Source organism: Eriocheir sinensis, chromosome 26, assembly GCF_024679095.1.
Source record: "Eriocheir sinensis breed Jianghai 21 chromosome 26, ASM2467909v1, whole genome shotgun sequence".
In the NCBI taxonomy this organism is placed as follows: Eukaryota; Metazoa; Arthropoda; class Malacostraca; order Decapoda; family Varunidae; genus Eriocheir; species Eriocheir sinensis.
Genome location: NC_066534.1, coordinates 9320370 through 9347342, shown reverse-complemented (window position 1 = coordinate 9347342; position 26973 = coordinate 9320370).

Here is a 26973-nt window from a genome sequence, read left to right as displayed (position 1 = left end):
CTCCCAGCATGGGTTCACTAAAGGTAGGTCATGCCTCACCAATCTCTTGTCCTTCTACAATAAAGTATTTCAGGCGGTAGACAGAGATGAAAATTATGATGTAATCTATCTTGATTTTAGTAAAGCGTTTGATAAAGTTCCTCACCAACGACTGTTGCTTAAATTACAGGCTCACGGAGTAGAGGGTAAAGTTTTGAACTGGGTCAAGGCGTGGCTTAGCAATAGGAAGCAAAGAGTGCAAATCAATGGTAAAAGAACTGACTGGGGATGTGTTACGAGTGGGGTCCCACAAGGTTCGGTATTAGGTCCACTTTTGTTTATTATTTGTATCAGTGACTTAGATACAGGAATTAGTAGTGATGTCAGTAAGTTTGCAGATGATACCAAGATCGGTAGAGTAATTGAGTCGGGTCAGGACACTAGTATTCTCCAGGATAAACTAAACAGATTGTATGACTGGGCGGATAAATGGCAGATGGAGTTCAATGTAGGGAAGTGCAGTATTCTGAGTGTAGGTAGAAACAACCCCTCTCATAACTATTGCTTAAATGACACTCTCATAAGCAGGTCTGGGTGCGAGAGAGATTTAGGGGTCTTAGTGAGCTCTGATCTCCGTCCAAGGGCACAATGCATTCAAGCTAGAAATCGAGCAAATAGGGTACTGGGATTTATTTCAAGGAGCGTAAGCAACAGAAGCGCCGAAGTCTTCCTCATATATTCCTCCTATATTTAGCATTAGTTAGACCTCATCTGGACTATGCGGCTCAGTTCTGGTCACCTTACTATAGAATGGATATCAAAATGTTGGAATCAGTGCAGAGGAGGATGACTAAGATGATTCAGGGGTTGAGAAACTTGCCATACGAGGAAAGACTCAAACAGTTAAACTTGCATTCTCTAGAAAGGCGAAGGGTGCGTGGAGACATGATAGAGGTTTATAAATGGATGAAGGGCTTTAATAAGGGGGATATTCATAAGGTTTTGTTGGTAAGAGAACCGGGTAGGACACGAAGTAATGGGTTTAAACTGGATAAATTCAGATTCAACAGGGACATAGGCAAAAATTGGTTTACTAACAGGGTTGTGGATGAGTGGAATAGGCTTAGCAGTCATGTGGTGAGTGCCAATACAATTGTCACATACAAAAATAGATTAGATAAATTCATAGACAGCGATATTAGGTGGGGTTAGATACACGGGAGCTTAGGTTCAAAGGAGCTGCCTTGTACAGGCCTACCGGCCTCTTGCAGACTCCTACGTTCTTATCTTCTTATTCCGCTCGTTCCACCTCTCCACCCTCTGTCCTCTTCCCCAACACGTTTCCGTTTCCTAGACACCTTCATCTCCTTCCATCCACTCCATGCCTCTGGCTCTCCACAACTACACACAAGCCTCTCTCTCTGCCCTCCTCAATTGCGTATAAACGTAGGCGTATCCGCAACCCTTGACCTCGCCTCCCTTAAAGCTCATACCTGAATATCATAAATGCAATTGTTTACGAAAATATAAATAGACAAGTGATTACTGAATGATTAAGTGACCGCTAACTCCTCTCTTATCCTTCTTTCCATTTCATTCCCGTATATATATATATATATATATATATATATATATATATATATATATATATATATATATATATATATATATATATATATATATATATATATATATATATATATATATATTGTTCTTTGTCGTTATTGTAGATTTTATTTATGATTTATACTGTTATCATAGAAATTCGTAGCACTTACAGGCATGGTAATTAGTCAATCTCAATTTTCAAAATTCCTGCATGGCGATCTAGCACCGTATTTTTTTTTTCTACGTCTTGGCCTATTGCACCGGTAGGCTTCTTCCCGGTGGATCCTGATGGTCGGTCCAAGGCTTCTTCCCGGTGGGTCCTGATGGCCGGCCCAGCCCGTTCTGGCGCAGGCGAGTGTTTATAGTGGCGCCATCTTGCATTGGCTCATGCTGCCCTCCCGGAGCTCATCTTTAATCCTAGAATCTAGAGTCCGGGTTGATAGGTGGTTTTCTGGACAGCATGTGGGTAGTTTTAAGCCACTCGGCGGCGGCTGAAAAATCCCAGCTTGGTGGCACCGGTCGGGGATTGAACTCGCGTCCTCCTGAACGCGGGGCCGTCTTGCTATCCGTTCAGCCACCGCCTTGCCATTACATTATTATCGAGAGCTGCAGTCTAGTTTTCATTAGTGATTAAACCTTTTCTTTGACCTGTCACGCATTGTTTTGACTTGAGTAAGAGTATTTCAGAATCCCTGTCCTCAACTCCCAGCAGTTCTCTCATAGGGTCTTATCAAACGCACCTACCAAAGAGTTGAAATAGACACTGTTGGCAGTGATATGTGTAATTCACCTCTTTGTCTGCTGCGGGTCTCTCTCGAAACTGCCAGCCGTTCCCCTACGGAAGAGCACAGACCTCATAGTATCAATCTTTGGGTAGGACTGAGACCACTCACACACAACACAGCGCGACAACGAGGCCACAACTCCTTGCCTTACGTCGCGTACCTACTCACTGCTAGGTGAACAGGGGCTACACGTGAAAGAAGATAAACCCAACTTATCTTCACCCGGCCGGGGAATCGAACCCCGGTCCTTCTGGTTGAGGCAGACGCTCTATCCACTGAGCTACCGGGCCGTGTGTGTGTGTGTGTGTGTGTGTGTGTGTGTGTGTGTGTGTGTGTGTGTGTGTGTGTGTGTGTGTGTGTGTGTGTGTGTGTGTGTGCACCCTCTTGATCGCCTATTTTTATAATACAGGCAGGAGTCCAACTTTAAGTCCCGGGTCTGAAGACTTTGGGTTTCCTCTCTTGAGTTAGTCACCTTTAACGGTTATAAACTACCAACCTTGGTAGGATGGAGTCGACCTCTAATTGACAGTTGGTACACATTCACTGCTGGGTGAACAGGGATTTCTCGGTTGTGAACCGAACGTTCTAGCCATTGTGTGTGTGTGTGTGTGTGTGTGTGTGTGTAATTCACCACGGCCTGATCACGTGTTAGACTCGTAATCGCCAGCAGGTACCCTCCCGACATGAGCAAGTGCTCTTTATTGTCGATCTCTGGGTACTGCCAGGACCTCACACTCCACACACCTCACCCCCCTTGATCAAGGGGGGACAGTAACCACTCCTAGTCAACGGAAAGAAGCCGGCCTGGGCGGGCTGGAACCGCCGCCCTGTCAGACCGTGAAGCCTGGCAGCGCAGCGCTCTACCAGTTGCGCCACGGAGTGTGTGTGTGTGTGTGTGTGTGTGTGTGTGTGTGTGTGTGTGTGTGTGTGTGTGTGTGTGTGTGTGCAGTCTTTGGTTCCCGGTGATTACCTTATACAGATGTTATATATCTATATTCGGTCTCATCGCAATAGCTTTCCATTCATTTTTGTTGGAGGGGGCGTCATTTGCTTCATCTAAAGACTACTGGGAACACTAAAAACTTTTGAAGCCACTAAGGACTCAGTTTGCATGGATCTCCTGCTATTGCTCTTTTCATCTTCAAAAGAAAGATATGAGCATTTTCTTTAACGCCTTCAATATTGGACAACTATTCGAGCAGTAAGTGGAATATTTCCTTTTGCAATATCATAACAACTCAAATTTCACTCTCACCAGGAATATGAAAAAAAGTCTCCTTCAGCAACGACATTGATAAAAAGATGATTGCCTCGTTGCTGTCACTATACCGTCGTCGAAGATTATAATTATACATTTATAGTAACCGGATTCTGCTCACTCTTGGGTCTTCCTAATAAAACGACTTCAAAGTTAACTAGTAGTGACGCTTTTCTTTATTTTACTTTTTATTTATTTATTTATTTATTTATTTATTTATTTTTTACGTTTTCGGCCTATGGCACCAGTACGCTGTCCTGGTGGGATCTGATGGTCGGCCCCAGTCTGTTGTGGTGCAGGCAAGTGTTTATAGTGGCGTTATATTCCTTGGCTCATTGTGCCCCCCGGAGCACATCTTTGAGCCTCTCTTAGAGAGAGAATCTAGAGTCCGGGTTCATAGGTGGTCTTCAGGACAAGATGTGTGTGGGGTTCTTGAAAGGTCTGGACTTCCGAAAATCCCGTAAATTCTCAGCAATAAAAAAAAAAAAATCTGAAAATTGAGTTATCAGACTCACAGACCCTCTAGTCCTTATTATTATTTAAATATCTGACCAGTCACATCTCTCATAGGGTAAGCAAAAGCCAGATAAAACCTCCTCTTAAGTTTATTGAAAGCAACAAAGAAACTCGCTGGAAATTAAGAATAATTAATTAAACCAAGCACACAGCAACCTAGCTATCTATCTTAAAACATCCTAGCAAATGGTTACTTAGCTGTAGGTGGGAGAAAGGGGGAGCCACACCCTGATCTGCCTCGGGTCCGCTCGGCCTGGAGTCCTTCTTCAATCCTCTCTCGTTCCTCTGCAACCATCGTGCCCTCCTTACCTCCCACGGGCTCCCCTGACCTAAGTACACAGTCACTCCGGACTTGCGGATACTACAAGGCTGGAAAGACCACCACGATGAGAAACGTGGCGCGGGAGGATTGGAGAGGGACGTCTTGTCGCGGTGAAGTCTCGGAGGAAGATGCCTGAAAGATGGCGGCGGGCCCACAATGCTCCGCTCCCCGGCCGCGGTCAAGATGCCAGCTCTCGCCATACTGACATCTCGTTTTCTGTGCAACACTTACGCTAAAACGCCCTAACGGCTATGGATTTATTATTTATTAATAACCTAACACATGCGCTAGGTATTAGTGGGTCATGCATCCCACACATAGCTCAGCTTTGGCAGTATTAACGAAATGATTTGAAAAGCGCGCTGTTCCCGCCTTCTAGTTTTCCCGCCTGATCTGTGACTTCTCCCGCTCTCTCAATCAAAATGGCGGTCACTTCCGCGGTATTTTTCCACGGGCCACTCCCTGAATAATGAAATCATGACAATGTGGTTAGGCTTAGGCTACTCGGCGGTGACTGAAAAATCCCTGCTGTGGCGGCGGGCAGGACTCGGGACGCGGCTCCGGTGTGGCGTCGAATTCCGTCCCTTGGTCGAAAAGTGTCCCTACTGAACTGCGCAATCGCGGGTTTTGCAAATTTGCCTATTCCATTCACTTCACTGTCTTTTAATAGCTTATAATAAACTTACCTTTGATCTTATGATTGTCCTTCTGTCTCCTCAGAGTTTTCTTCTGATTCAAGGTCGGGTTTATGGGATACTTTCCATTCAGTAGTAGCTGAGCTACTGGATTTATGTCAGCCTGGAATTTGGCTATTTTTTCATGAAATCTACCATGATGTATTGCTGCCATTTAACTTATCGCAATCTAAGCTCATTAAAAGTTATTAAAAGATAGTGCAGTGAATGAAATGGACAAAATAGCAAAGCCCGCGCATGCGCAGTTCAGTTTGGGACACTTTTCGACAAAGAGACGGAATTCAACGCCACACCAGCACGCTGAACACTCAGCCACTGCCTCCTCGTCTATCTATCCATGTTATGTCGTGTTTGCAGGGGAATCTCATTAAAAAAGAGGGTAATTTTTTTTATAAATTCTTTAAGATATGAATGAAAAGAGATATCGCATTTGAAAACAAAACTTAAAGGTGTGTGTGTGTGTGTGTGTGTGTGTGTGTGTGTGTGTGTGTGTGTGTGTGTGTGTGTGTGTGTGTGTGTGTGTGTGTGTGTGTGTGTGTGTGTGTGTTGTTTCTCTCTTTGGATGATTTCTCCTCCATAATTATCAATCCCCTCCTCGTTCTATTCCTAATCATCTTCCTCCTCTGTTTCATCTTCTTTGTACGCCCACTCTTCCTCCTCCTTTCTCCTTCTTCTCCTTCTCTTCCTCGTGTTCTCCCTCTTCCTCCATCTTGTTCTCATCCTTGTCCTCATCATCTCAATCCCTCTTCCCCTGTTTTCTCCTCCTTTTCTCCTCCTGTTTTCCTCTTCCCTCCACTCTTGTCCTTCGTGTTGTCACCTGTCTCCATTAGATATTTTACCACCAATTACTCATGTCTTGTGACGATGGTGACCTTGGAGCATAAAAGGGTGAGGAGGCGGAGCATGTACAAGTAGAAGGGAGGGAAGGGCTGGGATGGAGGCTTTGTATGAGTGGAGCAAAGGAGGAAGGTCTTGATAAAAAGTGTGTGTGTGTGTGTGTGTGAGAGAGAGAGAGAGAGAGAGAGAGAGAGAGAGAGAGAGAGAGAGAGAGAGAGAGAGAGAGAGAGAGAGAGAGAGAGAGAGTTCCATTTATTGTCCATTGTCCTTTCGTAAAATTTATTGGGTAGTGGTGAGAAATATTGCTATTATTGCTCTACTTGTATGTGTGTGTGTGTGTGTGTGTGTGTGTGTGTGTGTAGTTTTTTGTCCATGTGTTTGTTTACGGGATTCGACTTCTTTCCAAACATTTCACTTTTCAGCGTGTTTAAGCAAATATATTTAACTTAAAAAAAGACATTTTTCTCTTGATAGAAAGTTTAAAGAAAGATGAAATTTCAAAACCATATATTACACATTACGATTTATCATCAAATTATGGAACTGGACGCTTATACATTATAATGGTAATGATACTGCTAGAACCCGGCCTTAAAGGAAGTGAGTCGCTGCCTGGACCCGAGCTATTGACACCGAGTTCTCTAATAGCACGGCGGCCACGCAACGACCGCCTCCTCTTGACCAATTAGTAAGTTGCGTAACCCTATTTTTCTTCTCCTCTGCTACTTGTTTTTTCGTCTTACACTAATTTCTAATGCTTTCACGTATCTTTTTAACTCAGTGTGAGCCGAGGAGCTAAAGTTGATCTTAATTTTGTTTCCTGTTTTCGTTCTTTTCTCGGCACTCCTTTATTCCTGACATTTTCTATTTCCCTCTTCGTCCATTTGCTTATAGTCCTCCTCCTCTTCCCCCTCCTCCTTCTCTTCCTTTTCCTCTTCATCTTTCAGTTACATAACACATAATCCACTCTCCTGTGAACCCTTCATTCGTTCCAGCTTTTTTCCCCCTTCAAGGCCCTCGGAACGCAACAAGTTAATTTTAAGATTTTTTTCTTATCACTCCATCACACTTTCCCATGCTTCTCCTTATCAATATGCTGAACATAATATAATTTTTTGGTGTGTGTGGGAAATTGACCAGTTTTTTGCCATTCCTTCATTTTTTAAAAAGTCTTGTCATTAATCATTAGCAGCATTAATTTCAACCACCTTTACTTCTTTGCAGGACAAAAGGCAATTCTCCATGTCCTCTACCTTTCCCCCCCCTCCTCCCAGTATTTTATATATATATATATATCTATATATATATATATATATATATATATATATATATATATATATATATATATATATATATATATATATATATATATATATATATATATATATATATATATATATATATTTTTCACTAGTGGGGCAGTTAGGTTTTTTCACGCTGTGGCGCAGGCGAATGTCTATAATGGCGCCATCGCAGCATGTGGAGAGTCTTAGGCCAATCGGCGGTAACTGAAAAATCCCAGCTGTATGGCGGCCATGATTCGAACCCGCGTCCCTCTTGGATATATATATATATATATATATATATATATATATATATATATATATATATATATATATATATATATATATATATATATATATATATATATATATATATATATATATATATATATATATATATATATATATATATATATATATATATATATATATATATATATATATATATATATATATATATATATATATATATATATATATATATATATATATATATATATATATATATATATATATATATATATATATATATATATATATATATATATATATATATATAAACAGAGAGAGAGATATATATATATATATATATATATATATATATATATATATATATATATATATATATATATATATATATATATATATATATATATATATATATATATATATATATATATATATGGAGTAGGTAGGAAGACACCTACCGAACGGGCGCAAGCCACTCCCAGTGAGGTATATATGGGAGGTGAGAAGGGAGCTGAAGCCCTCCAAAGACCCTTCCCATGTCCTCACTAACCGTTTCCCTATTGTCTCACCAACACCGGAGAGTAGTTCAGCATGCTCTCTAAAGACAGATTCTCTTTTTATCCACACCACACTACATTCTCACAACATATACACCTTTTCCCAAAATTAAAATTTCAAAATGGCGCACATACACCAAGCCTCGGAGTCCCTGCCTGGGGTGACCACAAATTCCCCAGGAGGACTCCTTCTGGCTGCCGACCCGAGAGGTGTCTTGATAACTCCTCGAACCTCTTTCTTCTCAATTTCTGCAACATTCGCGGTCTTCGCTCTAATTTTCATTCTGTGGAACATCATCTCTCCTCTAAACCTCACCTTCTCTTCCTTACCGAAACACAGGTTTCTGAGGCTAATGACAGCAATCTCTACTCTGTTCCCTCCTACTATCTCTATCCTAAATTTCAATCCAAAGCTGGATGTTGCGCCTACGTGCGCAACGACATCACTTGCTCTCGTGCCCACGACCTTGACTCTTCTGAATTTTCCACCATCTGGTTAAGACTTCACTGTCATTCTATTACTAAATACATCTGTGCTGTTTATCTCTCACCTAACTCTACCAACTATGTAAAATTCTTTGACTATTTGAATTATAAAGTGGAGCACATCTTGACCCACTTTCCCTTCGCTGAAATCTCCATCCTAGGAGATTTCAATGTTCACCACCAGCTTTGGCTTTCATCCTCTTTCACTGACCATCCTGGTGAACAAGCCTACAACTTTGCTATCCTCAACGACCTAGAGCAGTTGGTCCAGCACCCTACATGTATTCCTGACCGTCTTGGAGATCGGCCCAACATTCTAGACCTCTTCCTTACCTCAAACCCTTCTGCTTATTCTGTCAAACTGTTCTCTCCGTTGGGCTCCTCCGATCACAATCTTATTTCTGCATCCTGTCCTATCGCTCCTGTACACCCTCTCGACCCACCGAAGAGGCGATGCTTCTGGCATTTTGCTTCAGCTCGGTGGGACGACCTGAGGATGTACTTTTCCGATTTCCCGTGGAATGATTATTGCTTCCAGGATAGAGACCCCTCTGTGTGTGCTCAGCGCATCACAGAGGTGATTGTCTCTGGAATGGAGGCATACATTCCTCGTTCTTTCTCTACTCCTCACGCTAAAAAGCCTTGGTTTAATCACGCTTGTTCTCGTGCTGTCAATGATAGAGAGGTAGCTCACAAAAGATACCAGAGTCTTCAAACTAATGCTAATTATGAACTTTACATTTCTGCCCGAAATCGTGCCAAATCTATTCTCCGACTAACCAAAAATTCTTTCATTAATAGAAAATGTCAAAACCTTGCTTTCTCTAACTCTTCCCGTGACTTCTGGCATCTAGCCAAAAACATCTCCTCCAACTTCACTTCTTCATCTTTCCCTCCACTCCTCAGTCCTGACGGCAACACTGCCGTCTCATCTATCTCTAAGGCTGAACTCTTCTCTCAAACTTTTTCTAAAAACTCCACTCTGGACGATTCTGGGCATATTCCTCCTACTCATCCCCCTCTGACTCCTTTATGCCTGTTATAAAGATTCTTCAAAATGATGTTTTCTATGCCCTCTCTGGCCTCAATCCTCAGAAGGCTTATGGACCTGATGGAGTGCCTCCTATTGTCCTTAACTTAAAAACTGTGCCTCCGTGCTGTCACCCTGCCTGTCCAAACTCTTTCGCCTCTGCCTGTCAACATCTACCTTTCCTTCTTGCTGGAAGTATGCCTTCATACAGCCTGTACCTAAGAAGGGTGACCGCTCCAATCCCTCAAACTACCGTCCTATTGCTTTACTTTCTTGTCTATCTAAAGCTTTTGAATCAATCCTTAACCGGAAAATTCAAAAGCACCTTTCCACTTCTGACCTTCTATCTGATCGCCAGTATGGGTTCCGCAAGGGGCGTTCTACTGGTGATCTCCTAGCCTTCTTAACTGACTCTTGGTCATCCTCTCTTAGCCGTTTCGGTGAAACTTTTGCTATTGCGCTGGACATATCAAAAGCTTTTGATAGGGTCTGGCACAAATCTTTGCTTTCTAAACTACCCTCCTACGGTTTCTATCCTTCTCTCTGTACCTTTATCTCCAGTTTCCTTTCTGACCGTTCTATTTCTGCCGTGGTAGACGGTCACTGTTCTTCCCCTCAATCTATTAACAGTGGTGTCCCACAGGGTTCTGTCCTATCTCCCACTCTTTTTCTGTTGTTCATTGATGATCTTCTTTCCAAAACGAACTGTCCTATCCATTCCTACGCCGATGATTCCACTCTGCATTATTCAACTTCTTTTAATAGAAGACCCACCCATCAGGAACTTAACGACTCAAGGCTGGAGGCTGCAGAACGCTTAGCCTCAGACCTTACTATTATTTCCGATTGGGGCAAGAAGAACCTGGTGTCCTTCAACGCCTCAAAAACACAGTTTCTCCACCTATCCACTCGACACAATCTTCCAAACAACTATCCCCTATTCTTTGACAACACCCAGCTATCACCTTCCTCAACACTAAACATCCTCGGTCTATCCTTAACTCAAAATCTCAACTGGAAACTTCATATCTCATCTCTTACTAAATCAGCTTCCTCGAGGCTGGGCGTTCTGTACCGTCTCCGTTAGTTCTTCTCCCCTGCACAGTTGCTGTCCATATACAGGGGCCTTGTCCGCCCTCGTATGGAGTATGCATCTCATGTGTGGGGGGGCTCCACTCACACAGCTCTTCTGGACAGAGTGGAGGCAAAGGCTCTTCGTCTCATCAGCTCTCCTCCTCATACTGATAGTCTTCTACCTCTTAAATTCCGCCGCAATGTTGCCTCTCTTTCTATCTTCTATCGATATTTCCACGCTGACTGCTCTTCTGAACTTGCTAACTGCATGCCTCCCCCCCTTCCCGCGGCCCCGCTGCACTCGACTTTCTACTCATGCTCATCCCTATACTGTCCAAACCCCTCATGCAAGAGTTAACCAGCATCTTCACTCTTTCATCCCTCACGCTGGTAAACTCTGGAACAATCTTCCTTCATCTGTATTTCCTCCTGCGTACGACTTGAACTCTTTCAAGAGGAGGGTATCAGGACACCTCTCCTCCCGAAACTGACCTATCTTTCGGCCACCTCTTTAGATTCTTTTTAGGAGCAGCGAGTAGCGGGCTTTTTTTTTATTAATGTTTACTTTTTGTGCCCTTGAGCTGTCTCTTTGTAAAAAAAAAAAATATATATATATATCTATATATATATATATATATATATATATATATATATATATATATATATATATATAATATATATATATATATATATATATATATATATATATATATATATATATATATATATATATATATATATATATATATATATATATATATATATATATATATATATATATATATATATATATATATATATATATATATATATATATATATATATATATATATATATATATATATATATATATATATATATATATATATATATATATTACAGGGGCCTTGTCCGCCCTCGTATGGAGTATGCATCTCACGTGTGGGGGGACTCCACTCACATAGCTCTCTTGGACAGAGTGAAGTCTAAGGCGACGAGTAAAAAGATTAGTATGTCAGGCAAAGCGTAGATATGAAGAAAATATTGCAGCCAACTGTAAAAATAATCCGAAATCTTTCTTCAGTTACATTAACAACAGAAAGGCGATCAGAAGTGGAATTGGACCTTTAACAAACAGCGACGGTGCACTAGTGACTGACAGCCAACACATTGCAAACCTCTTAAACAATTCCTTTTCCTCGGTGCTTAATACCAACAGTCTTCCCCCCGCTACCACCAACACCAGTACTAATGTAAATCTCGAGTATTCATTGCCTAATTTTGAAATAACAAACGATGAAGTCCTTAAAGCTCTCCATTCACTTAAAACAAATAAAAGTCCCGGACCTGATAAAGTATATCCTATCCTGCTTAAATAAACAAAGAGCGAAATACTCTCCTCCCTCACAACCGTATTCAATATGTCCTTGCGACAAGGCATCGTCCCTTCGGATTGGAAAAAGGCTAACGTGACACCGATTTTTAAGAAAGGAGACAAAAAAATACCAGGTAACTACCGACCCATTAGTCTAACTTCAATTGTAGGTAAGCTACTCGAGAGCATAATTAGAGACAAAATTGTGAGTTACCTCGAAAGCCACTCATTAATTGGGGATTCACAACATGGCTTCCGTAACAAAAGATCCTGCCTATCAAACCTATTAACCTTTTATAACGGCCTCTTTTCAGTTTATGACGTAACCAAATCATTGGAAGTAGTCTATCTTGATTTCCAGAAAGCGTTTGATAAAGTCCCACATCATAAATTACTTTATAAATTAAAGCAAATAGGTATTGACGGCCAAGTAAACCAATGGATCGCGAATTGGTTGAGCAACAGACAACAAATAGTGGTGATTGACGGATTTAACTCAGAGTGGGCGCCGGTCACTAGTAGCGTCCCTCAGGCCTCGGTTCTTGGCCCAGTGCTCTTCGTTATTTATATCAACGACGTGGATGTTGGACTCAATAATCGCATTAGTAAATTTGCAGAAGATACAAAGATTGGTAACTCGGTTCTCACTGACGAAGACAGGCAAAGCCTCCAAGAGGATTTGCACAAAATTTCACCTTGGTCGGATAGATGGGAGATGCCCTTTAACGTAGACAAGTGCCAGGTCCTTCAAGTTGGAACAAGAAATAAGAAGTTCGATTACGAAATGTGCGGCGTTAAACTCACAAGCGTTCAATGCGTTAAGGACCTGGGGGTCAAAATCGCGTCAAACCTCAAATTCTCATATCAATGCATCGATGCAGCAAATAAAGCGAGCAGAATGTTGGGCTTCATTAAAAGAAACTTTTTATTCAAGAATAAAGATGTAATACTTCCGCTCTACAATAGTTTAGTCAGACCCCACTTGGAATATGCGGTACAGTATTGGTCTCCTCACCATGCAAAGGACATTGCTAAATTAGAAGGTGTTCAGCGTCGGGCAACAAAAATGATCCCTTCCTTGCGCGACAAATCCTACGAAGAAAGACTTTCCACCCTTAACAAGCTCTCTCATGAGAAACGTCGCCTTCGAGGAAAACTGATCGAATGTTTTAAAATACTTAATGGTTTCACGAATGTAGACAGAACAATATTGTTTATGATCGATGACACTTTACGAGCGCGAAAAAATGGCATAAAACTCAAATGTAGACAAGTAAATTCAGACTGCACCAATTTTTTCTTCACCAACGTTGTAGTGCGAGAATGGGATAAGCTCCCACCGTCAGTGATCCAGTGTAACACGATTGACTCCTTTAAAAACAAGCTCGACCGTCACTTCCTTGAACTTAATATTAACTAGAGTAGAACAGCAACGTTTTGGACCCATCTGATTAGTGTAGATTCACTTACGTTTAAGGACAGACCACCTAGTCTGGACCATGGGGTCTGTGTGGTCTGATTTTCTATGTAAATCTGTCTATGTAAATCATCAGCTTTCCTCCTCTTACTCATAGTCTTTTGCCTCTTAATTTTCGCCGCCATGCTGCCTCTCTATCTTCTATCGATATTTCATGCTGACTTTTTTTCTTTTTTTTTACGTCTACGCCTATAGCGCCAGTAGGCTTGCTTGAGGGGCCTGGATGGTAGTCGGCCCCAGCCCGTATTGGCGCAGGCAAGTGTTTATAGTGGCGCCATCTTCTCTTCTGAACCTGCTAACTGCATGCCTCCCCCCCTCCCGCGGCCTCGCCACACACAACTTTCTGCTCATGCTCATCCCTTTACTGTCCCTTACACAAGAGTTAACCAGCATCTTCACTCTTTTATCCCTCACGCTGGTAAACTCTGGAACAATCGTCCTTCATCTGTATTTCCTCCTGCCTACGACTTGAACTCTTTCAAGAGGAGGGTATCAGGACACCTCTCCTCCCGAAATTGACCTCTCTTTCGGCCAGTCCTCTAACTCTTTTTAGGAGCAGCGACTAGCTGACTTTTTCTTCATATTTGTTTCCTTTTTTTATGCTCTTGAACTGACTCCTTTGCTTTAATATATATATATATATATATATATATATATATATATATATATATATATATATATATATATATATATATATATATATATATATATATATATATATATATATATATATATATATATATATATATATATATATATATATATATATATATATATATATATATATACGAGTATATACAGAACGCCCAACCTTGAGGAAGCTGATTTAGTGAGAGGGGAGATGTGAAGTTTCCAGTTAAGATTTTTGAGCTAAGGATAGACCGAGGATATTTAATGTTGAAGATGGTGATAGCTGAGTGATGTCGAAGAATAGGGGATACATGTTTGGAAGATTGTGTCGAGTTGATAGGTGAAGAAATTGAGTTTTTGAGGCATTGAAAGACACAAGGTTCCTTTTACCCCAATAGGAAATGATAGCGAGGTCTGAGGTTAAGCGTTCTGCAGCCTCCATGCAGTCTAGAGTCATGTAATTCCTGTTGAGAGGGTCTTCTATTGAAAGAAGTTGAATAATGCAGAGTGGAGTCGTCAGCGTATGAGTGGATAGGACAGTTTGTTATATCAAGAAGATCATTGATGAATAACAGGAAGAGAGTGGGTGATAGGACAGAGTCCTGTGAAACACCACTGTTGATAGGTTTAGGGGAAGAACAGTGACCGTCTACCACTGCAGAGATAGAACGGCCGGAAAGGACACTGGAGATAAAGGCACAGAGAGAAGGATAGAATCCGAAAGAGGGCAGTTTAAAAAGCAAAGACTTGTGCCAGACTCTGTCGAAGGATTTCGATATGTCTAGCGCAACTGAGAAAGTTTCACAGAAACGGCTAAGAGAGGATGACCAAGAATCAGTTAAGAGAGCAAGAAGATCGCCAGTAGAACGCCTCTTGAGGAACCCATACTGGCGATCAGATAGAAGGTTAGAAGTGGAATGGTGCTTTTGAATCTTCCGGTTAAGGATTGATTCAAAAGCTTTAGATCGACAGGAAAGTAAAGATATAGGGCGGTACCCTTCTTAGGCACAGGCTGTACGAAGGCGTACTTCCAGCAGAAAGGAAAGGTAGATGTTGATAGACAGAGGCGAAAGAGTTTCACCAGGCAGGGTGTCAGCACGGAGGCACAGTTTTTAAGGACAATAGGAGGCACTCCATCAGGTCCATAAGCCTTCTGAAAGATGAGGCCAGAGAGGAGATAGAAAATATCATTCTTAAGAATCTTAATAACAGGCATGAAGGAGTCAGAATGGGGATAAGTAGGAGGAATATTCCCAGAATCGTCCAGAGTGGAGTTGTTACAGAAAGTTTGAGTGAAGAGTTCAGCCTTAGAGATAAATGAGACGGCAGTGCTGCCGTCTGGGTTAAGAAGAGAAGGGAAAGAGGAAGAAGTGAAATTGGAGGAGATATTTTTGGCTAAGTGCCAGAAGTCTCTGGAAGAATTAAAGAAAGCTAAGTGTTGACATTTGCTATGGATAAAGGAGTTTTTGGTAAGTCGAAGAACAGATTTGGCACGATTCCTGGCGGAAATGTAAAGATCATGGTTAGCGGGAGTTCGAAGCCTCTGGTACCTTTTGTGAGCTGCCTCTCAATCCTCGACAGCACGAGAACAAGCGTGATTAAACCAAGGCTTTTTAGCATGGGGAGTAGAGAAAGTTCGTAGAATGTATGCCTCCATTCCAGAGACAATCACCTCTGTGATGCGCTGGGCACTAACAGAGGGGTCTCTCTTCTGGAAGCAATAATCATTCCATGGGAAATCGGAAAAGTACATCCTCAGGTTGTCCCACCGAGTTGAATCAAAATGCAAGAAGCATCACCTCTTCGGTGGGTCCTGAGGATGTACAGGAGCGATAGGACAGGATACAGAAATAAGGTTGTGATCGGAGGAGCCCAGCGGAGAAAACAGTTTGAAAGAGTAAGTTGAAGGGTTGGAGGTAAGGAAGAGGTCTAGTATGTTGGGCCGGTCTCCAAGACGGTCGGGAATACGTGTAGGGTGCTGAACAAACTGCTCGAGATCGCTGAGGAGAGCAAAGTTGTAGGCTTGTTCACCAGGCTGGTCAGTGAAAGAGGATGAAAGCCAAATCTGGTGGTGAACATTGAAATCTCCCAAGATGGAGATTTCAGCGAAGGGAGAGAGGGTCAAGATGTGCTCCACTTTAGAATTAAAATAGTCAAAGAATTTTACATAGTTAGTAGAGTTAGGTGAGAGATAAACAGCACAGATGTATTTAGTAATAGAATGAAAATGAAGTCTTAGTCAGATGGTGGAAAATTCTGAAGAGTCAAGGTCATGGGCACGAGAGCAAGTGATGTCGTTGCGGACGTAGGCACAACATTCAGCTTTGGATTGAAATTTAGGATAGAGATAGTAGGAGGGAACAGAGTAGAGATTGCTGTCAGTAGCTTCAGAAACCTGTGTTTCGGTGAGGAAAAGAAGGTGATAGATAAATATAGAAGATGATAGATAAATATAGAAGTTGGTATAGTCTTTGTGTATTCTTACATATACATTGAGCCCTTTATACAATATTTATATTAACTATTGGATATAATTTTCCTGATCCAACAGTAATACTTCAATCAATATATATCTATGTTAGCTATTTTGATGAGCGGATTAGTTACTCCTGAAAAGTTGTAGAAAATGAATGTTAATGAAACCTGAGAAAACGCAAGCACCGACATATGGTAGACAGTACTTTTTCTCAGTGCCTTATCTCTAAAATAATTCCAACACTGCACACCACTTGCCAACTCAACAGCTGCCCAATTTGATTATATATCCCTAGCAACCAAGAAAGCCCGAAATCTGACTTTGAATGAATGACAAGATGAACAAGTAATGGCCCTCCAATACATTTTATATGGAGAGAGTGAACCAGATTGTATACGCGGCGCATTGTGAGTAAAACAAATGCTTAGTAAACTATCCTTATTATATAGGTTGAGCCACTGTAACACCCACATACAGCACAAATCACCATCTTTACTGAGCACGCTGCGGTGAGAACACAGTGAAGTGAACCAGTTTACCGCCCATCACCATTTGTGTACATGTGTGACGTCATCCGCGGTGCATTGTGGGTAAAACAAATGCTTAGTGGGCTATCCTTATATATATATATATTTATATATATATATATATATATATATATATATATATATATATATATATATATATATATATATATATATATATATATATATATATATATATATATATATATATATATATATATATATATATATATATATATATATATATATATATATATATTGTAGACATGACATTGTATAATAACATTTGTTAGCCATGATGAACCCTACAACATGGCATTATTATTATTATTTTTGTAGGTCTTGGCATGTGGCCCCGGTAGGACTTCATATTAGGGCCTGATGGTCGGCCCCAGCCCGTGGTGGCGCAGGCAAGTGTTTATAGTGTCACCATCTTTACTTTCAAGCATTTTCCATTTTAGACCCCTAGTTGCATAATATAAATTGTTGGGGGGGGGGGGGGTTGGAGGGTCATGCGACGCCGATCAAGCACAGTTTTTGTGCTATTAACACTTCTTTACGTCTCTCTCTCTCTCTCTCTCTCTCTCTCTCTCTCTCTCTCTCTCTCTCTCTCTCTCTCTCTCTCTCTCTCTCTCTCTCTCTCTCTCTCTCTCTCTCTCTCTCTCTCTCTCTCTCATCATTATTCAGACGACCTGACTGTTAAATTAATTGTCTGAAAAGTGAGAAATGTCATTTAATGTTGAAAAGTGTAAAACTATCCACTCCCGGTCCATAAATATCAACCTTGTATGCAACATTGGTGGAAAGTGTTTGCAGGTTGTTTGAAGAATTTAATTTGGGGATCTCTATACGCAGTGACTTGAAACATTCAAATCACTGCTCGCATGTCTGTAATAATCGATACTAATGCGTATTCTTGGGTTTACAGCAAAAATTTCTACTATAATGCTCTGAGATCAATAGTATCCTTGTATTGTATAAGTCCTTGGTCAGACTTATATGGAATATGCAACGCAGTTCTGGTAACCTAGTTACAAGAAGAACACTGAATTACTTGAGAGAATGCAGCGGTGCGGTAAGAAAATGATCCCATTGTTGATGGTATACCCAAGATAAAGGGAGGCAAGCCAGGTATTCCCACGGTGGGGGGTCGCTGCACCAGAATTTCTGTGGACTGCGCAGGCAGACCGTTACGTCATAATCTAGACGAGGAAGAGGTATGAACCGTATGATTGCTGCGGGGACCTCAGTCTTGACGTAGCCACCGGCTGGAGGAGGTCTATCTGAACTGTCCGTCTTGTGACAACGGAAACTTGTATATTATGCATTCGTGTTGCATTGTTCGTGGGTGCAGATCCCTGTATATGCTGTACATATAGAAATCATAAGGCTGTAGCCTCATTGCATAGCACAATGGAAGCTGCCAAGCTGTAAAGGGAAGGACCTCAATGAGCTTAGCTACAATGGGTACCATGGGCTATACCCAAGACTTTGGTGAACAAATACTTAAAGAGGAATGGGAACCCTGGATTATATGTGAATGCACATGCTCTCTAGTCATTATTATTATTATATGAGTGAATTGTCCTAACACTCCAAGGAAAATTAATGCAGAGGGCAGTAAAACAGTGCTGAAAATGCATTCCAGGATCAGAATCTACTTTGGCGAGCAACGGACTAAATTACTTTAGGATACCTTTAAATTCTCTCACACTCTCTTTCTCTCTATCTATCTCTCTCATCTAAGTAGTGACTTCACTTAGAATGCGCACAGAGTGGTGGGGGATGGGGGATCGAGACTACCTGGTGTTTCTTCTACCACGGGTGTATCCGTGTGAATAGCGACTCAAGCGGCTGAACCTTTATCCTTTAGAGAGAGGTAGTACGATTAGAAGGGAATTCGTTACACTTCTTCAACTAACCTGAATGACTTGAGGAACGCTTAGCTCCAAACTAACCTGATAACTAGAAATAGTAGAATACAGATGCAAGCGAGGCGATGCAGTACAGACATATGCAGGAGTTTCTTCTCGAACCGAGTCGTCAGCCGACTGGACAACCGAAATAAATGTTCGTGCTTAACGATTCTATTGGACTTCTTCCAAGGTATGTATGCAAACTGGGATAATCACTTCCAAGTGATGTCATGTACCTGGGCTTCCAAAAAGCCTTGTATAAGGTGCCACACGAGCTACTCCGTAAAAACTAAAGTCAGCGGGTATTGGATAAGATAGGATAGGATGAGAGATTGGCTCACCAACTAATAACAGCGAATATTACTTAACGGGAAGGCTTCTGAGTGACTACCAGTCACTAGTGGAGTACCCCAAGGGTCGGTGCCGGGACCCATTCTCCTATCTTATACATCAATAACTTGGAAACGGGACTAAAATCATCCCTATCAAAGTTTGCCGACTTCGAAGTCATCCAAAAGGACCTTGGCAATATCATCCAGCAGTCCGAAGAGTGGCAAATGTCATTTAACGTTGATAAAGCCAAAGTCATGCACTTTGGTTCCAGAACTAGTGGCCATACATACACTATGAGTGGGAAGCCTCTGCAGGTCGTGCAGGAGGAATCGGATCTTGGAGTCACAATCGGCAGTGACCTAAAACACGCAAACCACTGTAAAAAAGCATATAATAAAGCCAACACTATGCTCAGGTTTATAGCAAAAAACTTCGAATATAAGACGCTGGAAGTAATGTTACTTTATATAAACCAACCTCGAGTATGCGGTACACTTCTGGTCCCCTAATTACAGAAAAGTCATTGAATTACTAGAAAGAATTCAGCGAAGTGCTACGAAGAGGATTCCACCCTTGAGTGCCCTGCCGTATGAAGAACGACCCATGCGACTCAATGCAGATATTATAGTCTGTTCCACGAGACCTTTCGGAGATTTTCCTTTAGGGGTGGACTCGCGGGCTTGGCGTCGTTGCTTGAGTGACGGTGTCTGCGCCGCTCATTGGCTGTTATTTACTAGATTTAAGCTGCGGCAGTGTCGTTTGCCGTGACATAGCGTACTATTTGTTGCGCTGTTACCTCTTAAAACCAACACTTTTGGTAAATGTAGTTATTCTTATAATCGCTCTTCTTTATGGCTATTTATTACTTTATTTATTTATAAACATTTCAGGATTAATGATAGGACGGACGATAAAAGAAAAGAAAAGGTTCTTGCCTTAGGCCAATGTTTATGTTATGGCTACGTAGCATCACTACACATTATGACTAAGCCAGGCCTAAAAATATCCGAAGAAATCTTTGATTTAATTAACGAATGACACTGTGTAGACTGCAGCCATCGCACTTTGTAGTAGTAAAAAGTATTAAAAAAAGTATATCCTCAACAGTTGCCTCAGTTGCTAGATATTGTCCATTTATGTGCAGCTTCGACTTAGTGTTGTTATGAATGTCGTTTCAGATTTATTTATAATAGTTCAAAAGGCACATACATATCAATAAAGATATTGTTGCATTAGTTTTTATTGGTGTAATCTGTTACCTTAATGCTCAAAAAGGGTTTTAGTAGGAATATAAAGTCAATTTTATGCGCGTTGGAACAAGTTAAGAATTGGCCAATGAGCGCGCAGTACTTTCGCCCGTGCAATGGTGCCAGGTCCGCGGATCCACACTTGAAGGCTTAGGCTCGCCAGGTCTGGTGGAACCGACTATAGTAGGAGTTTCTTCTCTAACAGACTCATACGCCATTGGAACAACCTCCTTGCTTAAGTAGTAAGTGCAGAAACGATCAACTCCTTCAAAAATCGCATCGACCGTTACTTTGTGACAACAGGAGTAAATTGAAAATACGCACCGAAGTGCTTTGAAGCTCTGCAGGCTCCAAGTGACTATCAGGCAGATCACGGCTCTAGAGCAGGCAACCTCGTAACGAGCCAATAGGCTTTCTGTTGCCTGTCTTTCCATGTCTCCTCCTCCTCCTCTTCCTCCTCCTCCTCCTCCTCCTCCTCCTGCGCGAGTGGCTGCAATTGATCATATATTTTAAGAATTGAGTTTAAATTGGCACCCACCGAGGAAAGTGAGTCCTGTCGAGGCACATTCGATCCTCTGGGAAGGGGGCGTTGTGGCGAAAATTATTTTGACCTTCGAATTCCAAGGTAATAAATACTGTTTTTCTTTATTGGTGGTGATGATGGTTGTTCGGTGATGGTGGTGGTCGAAGTGGTGGTAGTGGTGATATTGGTGTTAGTTGTGGTGGAAGAAGCCGCAGTAGTTGCATTAGTAATGCTGCTGTCGTTTCTGATGCTACCCATGCTGTGGTTTTGTTTGTTGTTGGGATTGTTGTTACTGTTGTCGGTGGTGTTTCTTGTGATATTGTTACTAGTTCAGTTTTTGTTGTTTCTCATAATGCAATGTTATGATCGTTGTGTCCAAATTATGTTGTTAATGCTTCTGTAGTAGGGGAGGCGGTGGTCCGCCGAGTGGCTTAAAACTACCCACATGTTCTCCAGAAGACCACCTATCAACCCGGACTCTAGATCCTAGAATTAAAGATGAGCCCCGGGAGGACAGCATGACCCAATGCAAGATGGCGACACTATAAACACTCGCCTGCGCCAGAACGGGCTGGGCCGACCATCAGGCCCCACCGGGAAGAAGCCTTGGACCGACCATCAGGATCCACTGGGAAGAAGCCTACCGGCGCGATAGGCCAAGACGTAAAAATGAAAAAATAAAATAAATAAATAAAAGTAGTATACTTTCTGAAATATGGCAGTTATTAAAGTTTTCTTGTTGTACGAGAACTGGCAGATCATCAAAAACAGAAAGAGTCATCAAGCTAAATCAGCGTATATAAAAAAGCTTCAGTAAGTTTCTCACGTGTTGTCAGGCGTCCCTGGTAATCAGTTTTAAAACACCTTTTTATTTTATTTTAGTAGCATTCGTTTCTACCACATGATATTTGATATATCTCTTCTCAGCCATAACCTGATTTGTAAACTACCTTTTTAAAATTTTGCTTGTTACATCTCAGTCTCCTGAACTTCAGTTAGTCGGCCGAAAATATGTTTTGACACCTCCAAAATTTCTACAAAAGTTTTCTGAACTGTTATTGTAGTATCAAGTGTGTTTAATAACATATTAAAAGTCTACCACAGTCTGACCATGAGAAAGGTCTGATTTTCAAGATGGCGTCAAAGTTAGCCACCAAATCTTTAAAACGTCCGTTATTATTTCGATATTTATCCGAGACAGGTAATTTTGGTGCCTAACCCCATGTTCTGGGGATCTGGGAATCCAGTTAGCATATCAAAATTATAGTGAAGGGGTTACATACTTAGATAATCTAAGATATAGGACCAATATAGCTACCAAAATATGAAAATGCCCATTACTCATTCATTATTCATCCTAGAAAATTATTTCAGTGTCTAATCCCATGTTTTGGGGGACCAGGAATCTATTTAGCATGTTTAAGTAATAGTGAAGTGATTACAAAATTACAAAATCCAAGATATGGCCGCCAAACTATGAAAATGCCAATGACTCCATCATTATTCAACCTAAACAGGTTATTCTGGTGCCTGACCCCTTGTTTCGAGGATCTAGGAACCTAGTTAGCATGTTTAACATAGTGTACTGATTACTGGTAAAAAGTTATTTCAAATCTCATAATATATATTTCAGAAATATACCTTTGATCTGAACCAGGTTTACAAATAGTCATAGCCACACTCTTCCTCCTGCAATGGTTGATTATGTGGATTCTCACAGTTTTCGATTTGACATGGTCCACAAGCGGGTGTGCATGGTAGTCCATATTCTCTGCAACTACGTGTTCGGCAGGCAGTTTTACAATTGCAGTGGACCATCTGTAGGAGGCTTTCTGGCACAGCAGTTTTCTTTGCCATAACTGGCGCAAACTGATTGTTCTCCAGTTTCCATCTCCAATCCACTGCATCCATGTCACTCTCCTTTCCAGTCACACCATGATCTGGTAATCAAGGTTGGATTTTATTAAAAGCAGATTTTTTATTATAATCGAATTTTTATTATAATTGATTTTTTTCACTAATTCACATTTAATTTGTTGTTAGGTAATGAATTTATTCGTATTTATGTGTAAAACATGCTTTCTCTCTCTTTTTGCTGTGGGAATAATTTGACCCGGATGCATCGTGGAAGCCTACCGCGCGGTCAGGCCCACAGCAAAACCGGTGTGGTGTCATGAGACAGCCGCTATAATAAGACATCCCATCCTGGTCTGCGCATGCGCGGGCTTTGTTTACAAACAGAGTGTGGATGAGCTATGACACGGTACCGTGTCTTTTGTCGACTGCCTATCATGAAACGTCCCACCTAAGTTATTCTTTATCTTTTTGAAAGTGATAAATGAGATAACCTACACCCTTTGTATGTCAGTAAATGATAAATGAGGTAACCTACACCCCTGTATGTCAGTAAACGTGATAAATGAGATAACCTGCACCCTTGTAATTCAATAATTATTCTCCCGCTGTCTCATCATATTTCTCTTCTCATTGACAGTCATGTTTCTTGGATACTCTCCATTTAGTAGTATCTGAATAATAGGGTCCATGTCATCCTTGAATTTGGCCATTTTCCCATAATAGCTGCCATGGTGCCTTGTCGCCATCTTGCCTGGGACAAACGACGATATCAACACTCTGTGTTTGTAAACATTGGGTTCCGCGCATGCGCAGATCAGGATGGGTTGTCTTATTATAGCCGGATGTCTCATGACACCACACCGGATCGGGGTCGAGCCTCGCGCCACGACCCTGACTTCTACTTTTTATTTTGTTTTTTTGCGGGTAAAAGTTTTTATAGTGGGAGAGGGTGCAAGCTCCTCGCCCAATCAGTCCAAATCAGGGGACTGACTGCTCACCAAAGGGCAGGGACGCAGGACCCCTGGGAGGATTAATCCCCCGGTTACCCAAATTATTATAATTATGAATTATACATTAATTGTTATAGTTATACACATGATGCCTGCATTGCACTTAGCATGATAACCCTTTCTCATCGAAATTCTCTCAAAAGAAATCCATGTAGGATTTTTTTTCCTACCAGCTACAGACATGGTTATTACTAGCACCAGTACTTGCTTGCTTACAAGTCAGAAGATGTCTGCCACCCACTCAGTTATGATTTGTTCCTCAGCACATGCCAAAGTTGCCATTTAGTCATTTTAAATACCGGTAGTAAAAAACAATATTAATGAGAAAAGTATTTTTGGTAACAAATTCAGATTGAGCATAAAATATCTTTTAAATTATCAGGATGACAAATATAGTTCCAGAAGAATCCTTTAGTAAATTTACCTCTTTGACATTCTTTCCTGCTCTGGGGCCGGGTGTATCATTGTCGCTGTGAGTTCTCCCAAATATCTTCCCAGGCATTGTGACGTCACAGCACAGCGCCTCAAGCCACTCTCAAGTAGAAGTGGGAGCTGCCTTGCGAGAAAACACCGTTGCCAATCTTCCGTGTCGATTAGACATCCAATATTTCGTTAAATTAACTTAAATTACACTTTTTATGCATAATTATGGAAGTATAATTATAAACAATTCAAATTTTATGATTGTACTTCGTTGATATCTTTTTTAAAAGAAATATGTGCATGTATTTTGTTCCATCCAAATCTTTAACGGCACTACAATGTAAACAAAGGCCACCCAAATCACTGAAGACGAAGAACACCTCACGCTGACACCTCACCTTCCGGGGAAACCCTAGACTGTCACAGCCCTTCAACACTCACCACCTCACGCTGACGGAGCATTGTTAGGGCGAGTGGAGCTCCCTAGACCGTCACAGCCCTTCTACACTCACCATCTCACACTGACAGGGCTTTGCTAAGTCAAGTGGGGAAAACTGGACAGTCACAACCCTTCAACACCCACCACCCCACGCTGACAGGGCTTTACTAAGGCGAGTGGGGACAACTAGACAGTCACAGCCCTTCAACACCCACCACTTCACGCAGAGAGGGCTGCCCTGCCTACACTCCTGACGCCAAATGTTATGCCGGACGTGTTACTTGGGTTCCGTGTCGCCGTCAGGAGGGGGATTATGTAAAACACCTTGCACAGCTTCTGTAGTTTAATATTCCTCCTTAGTACAATTCACTCTCTTCGCCCTCTTCTCATATATATATATATATATATATATATATATATATATATATATATATATATATATATATATATATATATATATATATATATATATATATATATATATATATATATATATATATATATATATATATATATATATATATATATATATATATATATATACCGAACAGTACAGTCTAGAACGTTACAGTATGATCGGTCATATAAGAATAAACATATAGCAATAATCTGGGCGAGTTGGCAACACTTCCCGCCTGGCGCCTGACCGTGCCCCGCGGGAACGCGGACGGGGCCTTGCTCCCGCCCCCCTGCTCGCTCCTCCCGGAGTCTTCCGGAGGCCCATAGACCCCGGGGGAAGCTTCCAGCACAACAATAGCATTCGGGGTCTTCGTGGTTGCGTAGTCAATAACTTCACCAGCGGATTTTGCTAACTCGACCCGTTCACTTTCATTTCTCTGTGGTGGCTGAATAAATTTTATGTTGGGGATACGATCACTGCAATTTCTCCAGGTGCTTTCTTTGGTTGTCTCTTAAATTTTCAATGTTGTTTTCCTTGAGGATTGCTTTAATTAACAAACTTCACAATCTGAACACCAGATATGCCCTTCATCATATCATGAGTATTGTCGTGATCAGAATGGTGGCAACACGTTCTACGTGCATCTTGAAGACACCTAGCTACTGTGGTGCCACTTTTCCTGAGCAAAGGCATCACAAGGTTCTTGTAAACTGGAGTAGGAAGTCCTAATATGATCGTCAACAGTGTTATTCTTGATGTCTAGTAGCGTTTGACCACGATTCAAAGAGGAAACTTTGTGGAGTTCTTCAGGATAGTGGGAAGAGCAAAGATACATGCTACTTCCTTAGGAATGACACCAGTATGTCTCTGAACACGGATTGTTGAGGAGCCTGACTTGGCTGGCCGGCCTCTCCTGGCTGACTGGGCTGCTGTTGAAGTATCTGAGTAAGCTCTTTTCCTTTCGGCTCTATCTAGAAGTGTTTTATTAACAACTCGCTTGCGACAGTCTGAGTGATAGCGGACCTTTTCTAGCTCAGATATCGAAAGGCTAGAAAGTCAGCTAGGGGTCTGAAGGCAATTAACCTCACCAAGGTCTGCCAGAAGCTTCGCACTGTGCAATATATCCTGTACTTTGTTCACGTCAAGGTTAATTGGTAACAAGACTTTTAGAATAATTCTTACACACAATGCAGACAGGGGTGTTTCAATATATGTAGACATGCTTTGTTTATGATGATGATGATTGGAGCCGGATCACTTTACATCTGTTTCTTGCACCATGCAAATACTGAGTCAGGTCACTATAACTCTACTTCATGCACCATGCCGATCCTTTGGAATGTCAACCTGAAAGACAAAAAAAAAAAAAAAAAGCTTAATATATTCATACAATGATAAGAGTGAAATTTTCACTTTACAAGTTATTTCCTATATCAAATAAAGTTTTTGACATGATCTCAACACCCTATTGCAATGAAACATATTCCAATCGATCAGAAATGCTGTAAAACCAGTGATGGGATTCGCCGGTTCGCACCGGTTCGCAAGAACTTGTTCTTGGAACTTCTTTAATCCCGAGAACCGGTTGTTACTGGTAGCTTAAATCAGGGGTTTTCAATTTTTCCCCCATGAACACCTTTTACTTATAACTTATTTTGGTTACTGGCTTTTGATAGTCAAAAACA